The sequence below is a fragment of the Schistocerca piceifrons genome, unplaced genomic scaffold, assembly GCF_021461385.2.
Source record: "Schistocerca piceifrons isolate TAMUIC-IGC-003096 unplaced genomic scaffold, iqSchPice1.1 HiC_scaffold_939, whole genome shotgun sequence".
NCBI classification, from domain to species: domain Eukaryota; kingdom Metazoa; phylum Arthropoda; class Insecta; order Orthoptera; family Acrididae; genus Schistocerca; species Schistocerca piceifrons.
The window spans coordinates 200,001-205,000 of NW_025729211.1; the positions used below are offsets into that span (position 1 = coordinate 200,001).

General features: G+C 46.9%; 1 pseudogene; it reads left to right on the top strand.

Annotated features, from left to right (window-relative positions):
• Positions 1–5,000, top strand: part of LOC124772399 — a 9,852-nt pseudogene that overhangs the window by 2,630 nt on the left and 2,222 nt on the right.

Sequence of the window (5,000 nt, forward strand, 5' to 3'; positions counted from 1 at the left end):
CTGCGAGGCCGCGTCCGCCTTAGCGTGCTCCTCCGGGGGCGCGCGGGTGCGCGGATTCTCTTCGGCCGCCATTCAACGATCAACTCAGAACTGGCACGGACTGGGGGAATCCGACTGTCTAATTAAAACAAAGCATTGCGATGGCCCTAGCGGGTGTTGACGCAATGTGATTTCTGCCCAGTGCTCTGAATGTCAACGTGAAGAAATTCAAGCAAGCGCGGGTAAACGGCGGGAGTAACTATGACTCTCTTAAGGTAGCCAAATGCCTCGTCATCTAATTAGTGACGCGCATGAATGGATTAACGAGATTCCCGCTGTCCCTATCTTCACTCTCTAAATGTCAAATATGGCTGAAAACATAGAGAGTGACGATGTGCCTCGATGCGAGATCGAAGAGAGCTTGTCTGTCGCTGAGCGACATGCAAAATTTTTGAAGTTACTCGATTCGAGTATTAAGAATGGAAAGATCGGCAATTATGCCATAAATAATATTAGAGACTTTGTGTCGGGTTGGGCGATAGCTCACTCCCAACTAGAGGGAAGGGTTATGGAACTAGAGCGCGAGAATGAACGTCTGAGAAGCCAGCCAGTCAGTGCGAAAACTTATGCCGCAGTCGCAGCTGCCCCTGTGGGCAAAGCGCCGACGGCAAAAGAAACTATCCAGAAAAATATTCAAAAAACGGTACCTACTGTGTTTATAAAGCCTAAATCTGGTGAGGACATACGGGCGGTGAAATCCGTTTTTGAGAAATGCGTGAATCCGAAGCGAGACAAAATTAAAATTAATAGTGTCAGAACGGCTAAAAATGTGTTGATAGTCGAAACTGCAACTCAAGAGGACAGTAATAAGATACTTTCCAATTCCCAGTTAACGGAGAAAGTTAAATGTGAACCTCCGCGGAAACGTCGACCATTGATGTGTATGTACGATGTACCAACTCATCTAAGTGCGGATGATCTGTTGGACGCGATATACAGTCAGAATTTTGATGTATCAATGACTCGAGTTGAGTTTGATGAACAATTTAAGTTGAAGTTTAAAGTTGGTCCTCGGGAAAAACTGACAGTTCACCATGTGGTGGAGGTTTCTCCCGAGTTGTGGAAATTGTTGACAAGAATAGGTAGACTATATGTGGGATATTCAGCTCTTAATGTTAAAGATTACTTAGCAGTATCCAGATGTACTAAATGTTATGATCTGAATCATACTAACAAGTTCTGTACTGTAACTGAAGTTATCTGTGCCCATTGTGGGCAGACTGGGCATGACAAAAGAGATTGTAGAAGCAAGGATCGCCCATCCATATGTATACCCTGCAGTAAGAGAGGGCGTAAGTGTGGGGGAGTCAAAGACTGCCCCACTTACAAAATGTTTCTGGATAGAATAATACAGAGAACCGATTATGGCGACCATTAAGACTGTTAAAAGAAAATCTCCGAGTAAAATCAAACGAGATGCAGAGAGGGGTAAATTAATATCTAAAGCTCTTTCCACAGGTTCGTTGGCTGATCCAGAGTGCTTCTCCGGGTCAGCTGGCTGTTTGACCGTGGAAGTTGGAGTTCAGACGGTAGATGATTTGGAGGCGGGTGTTAACCGCCTTTCGATTCAGCCGTCGACCTCTGCGGAAATGGAATCAACGATGGGTCCAAAGGAGGATGAAGATGCATCACGTGTTACTGCCCTGGTAACAGGAGGTGGTGGCAGTTGTGATGGAGATGGAACTGTAAATAGTGTAGATGCAAGTAGTGTAGTGCAAATTGGTAACAATGGTGACGGAAGTGTAATTGTAAATAGTGTAAATATAAGTAGTGTAGTGGAAGTAGACAGACATGAAAAATCTGGTGAAGGGATCAGTTATAGACAAGTTGATCCAAAAAATATATACAAAGATTTGGAGGAGTTGGTTCGGCTGTCAAGGCTGGAGGAGCCTTCATTACTTACTACGGCACTGAGGCAGCTGGTCAGGAAGGGACACCCTAATGGTGAAGACATTACTTATCCAGCTCTGGAGGATGTAGATTGCATTCAGTTGTCCGCCGCTAACATTCCGCCTGAGTTGGAGCAATTACAGGAATTAGTCATTAAAGTTTTTGATAGGCGCGGTCGCATATTTGATCTTGATAAGATCTTTAAGGACATGGTCAAAATGTATGGGCGTAACGTCATTGATCTCTCGAAGCCTTGGCCCGCCAGTCGTTTGCACGTCTACTATCCCCCTGGGTAATGGGGAGATTCAGGATGTTGCAAATCAACGCTATGCGTAGCCACATGGTTACGCAGGAATTGCGTAAAGTGGCGGAAGAAGAACAACTGGACATTATTATGATACAGGAACCAGCCTCCTGCGCTGGTCGAATCCCTGGTTTTCCGGCGGCCGCGCAAGTGGCATTCTCTGGTGAGAACCCCATGTGTGCGGTTGTGGTTTTAAACAAGCTCATCAGATTAACTGTTCTAAATCAGTTTTGTAATGAACATATAACTGTGGTCCAAACAAACATGTTAACACATATATTATACATTGTAAATGTATATTGTCAATTTCGACAGGACATTGTTACTTTTTTGGACCAGTTAAGATGGATACTTAGGACCTTAGCAGGTCAGTCAGTAATAATTTGTATGGATGCAAATGCCAAGTCCCCGATGTGGCACAGCCTGGAGCGGGACGATCGGGGCTCGGAGTTGGAGGACCTAATAATGGAAGCGAATCTGATTGTCTTAAATCAACCTGGGCACCCGCCTACCTTCTCTGGAAGGGCTGGCGCGGTCTCAAACATTGATGTAACACTAGCGACTCTGAGTGCTGCGCCTCATGTGCTCCAGTGGTGTGTTTCTGAGAACGTCACGATCAGTGACCACAATTGTATATTTTTCAACTATGAGACAGAGGTTACAGAAGATCTTGGGGACTTGGTTGAGAGATACAATTACGCTAAAACGAATTGGGAAAGGCTGGCGCAGGAGTTTCGACCACCAGAGCTGGATATGGAAATTGCAGATGTGGACGGTGCAGTAGGAGACCTATTGGTTTCTATCGAAGCAGCTATTGCTGTTTCTGTTCCACGTGTTGCGAGGTATGTTCGCAAGCAGGCTACTCCGTGGTCCCCAGAACTGACCGCGCTTAAGCGGTCTGTCAGGCGGGCGCGGCGTAACTATCAAAGGAGCTTCGCCCAGGACGAGAGACAGTATCATTTGAGAATATATAGAAGATTAAAAGAGAGGTATGTCAACATGGTACAGACCACAAGAAGATTATCCTGGGAAACATTTGTCAAGGACCAGTTGGGGATGGACCCTTGGGGTGTCCCCTACAAACTGGTCCGGGAGAAAATTAGGTCTCCGACTATGTTCTCCACCCTGCGATTGGAAGGAGGTGGGTACACTACGACTTGGGAGGAGACAGCAAGTGTGTTACTGCACACTTTGCTGCCTGATGATACAGAAAATGAGGACACTGAGGAGCAGCGGGGAATACGCCAGGGACTGCTGCAGCAGTACGTTAATGAGGCGGCGGTATACCCCTTCTCTGCTGAGGAGGTGGTGGCTGCGCTTCATACTTTTGCAAGGCGCAAGGCCCCAGGACCAGATCATATACCAGCTGAGATCTTGCAGTTCCTGGCCCCACAGCTGGCTCCAGTGCTTGTTAAAATATACAATCTATGTCTGGAACGTGGTGTATATCCAACTCAGTGGAAGATCGCAGAGGTGGTTATAATTAAGAAGGGTCCCGAGAAGGACCCACAGCTAGCAAAATCATATAGACCGATCTGTTTATTGGATGTTCTGGGCAAGGCCTTTGAAAAGTTACTAGTCGACAGGTTGTACAGTCACCGAATGCTTTATGGCATGAGTGATCGGCAGTTCGGGTTCCGAAAGGGTCGCTCCACACAGGATGCGATCAATGAGGTTGCTCGGACTGTCCACTCTGCCAGGGCGACATACGTTCTGGGGATCATGGTGGACATCTCGGGAGCCTTCGATAACCTGTGGTGGCCAGCGCTCTTCTCCCGTCTTCGGGAGATAGGGTGTCCTGGTCCGCTGTATGGTTGTCTGGGGGCTTACTGCGATGGAAGGCTTGCCAGGATAACTGCCCCTGGCACTGTGGTATCCAAATGGATATCCCGGGGTTGTCCCCAGGGATCTGTGTTGGGCCCAGTATTCTGGGATATTATGATGGAACCTCTGCTGACCAACTTGCAGAGGGATGCCTCGGTGTTGGGGGTAGTTGCCTACGCGGATGATCTCGTGATATTGGTTGAGGGAAATAGTCGCATGGCAATTGAAGAGCGTTCACGAGAGGCCATTGCCATACTGCTTAGTTGGTGTGGACAATCAAAACTGACAGTGGCACCCCAGAAATCGGTGTACATGATGCTGAAAGGCAAGTTAAATAGAGATCCTACTGTACGAATAAACAATGTGGCAGTCTCTAGGAAAAGATCTGCTAGATACCTCGGTGTCCACTTAGATGAAAGATGGAATTTCATTGAGCACATTGAGCAAGTGGCCACCAAGTCTATGGCTCTGTTTAACAAATTAATCTCAATTGGACAACGACGCTTTCACCTTCCTGTGAAGGCCATTCATATGTATCACAATTGTCTGTTGGCTCCAGTAGTCGGGTATGGAGCAAGTGTGTGGGCCCACAGGTTAGCCTTGGTGAGGCCGGCAATGCAGATTCGACGCATACAAAGGAATGTGTTGATAAGGTGTGTGGGTGCCTTCGGCACCAGTCCTATTGATGCGTTATTAGTTATAATGGGGCTATGTCCTTTAGATTTGATAATACGGCAATACGCCGCTTTTTACTGGCTGCATAAAGGTGACATAGATCATGTTCGGGATATTATGGGCATGCCCCTGGTAACTGTCAAAGATATAAAAAATCGACTGTTGGACCTGTGGCAGGAGGAGTGGGAACGTTCTGAAACTGGACGGCGGGTGTACTTCTACCTGCCATGCGTGAGAACAAGATTAAGAAATAAAATTATAACACCAT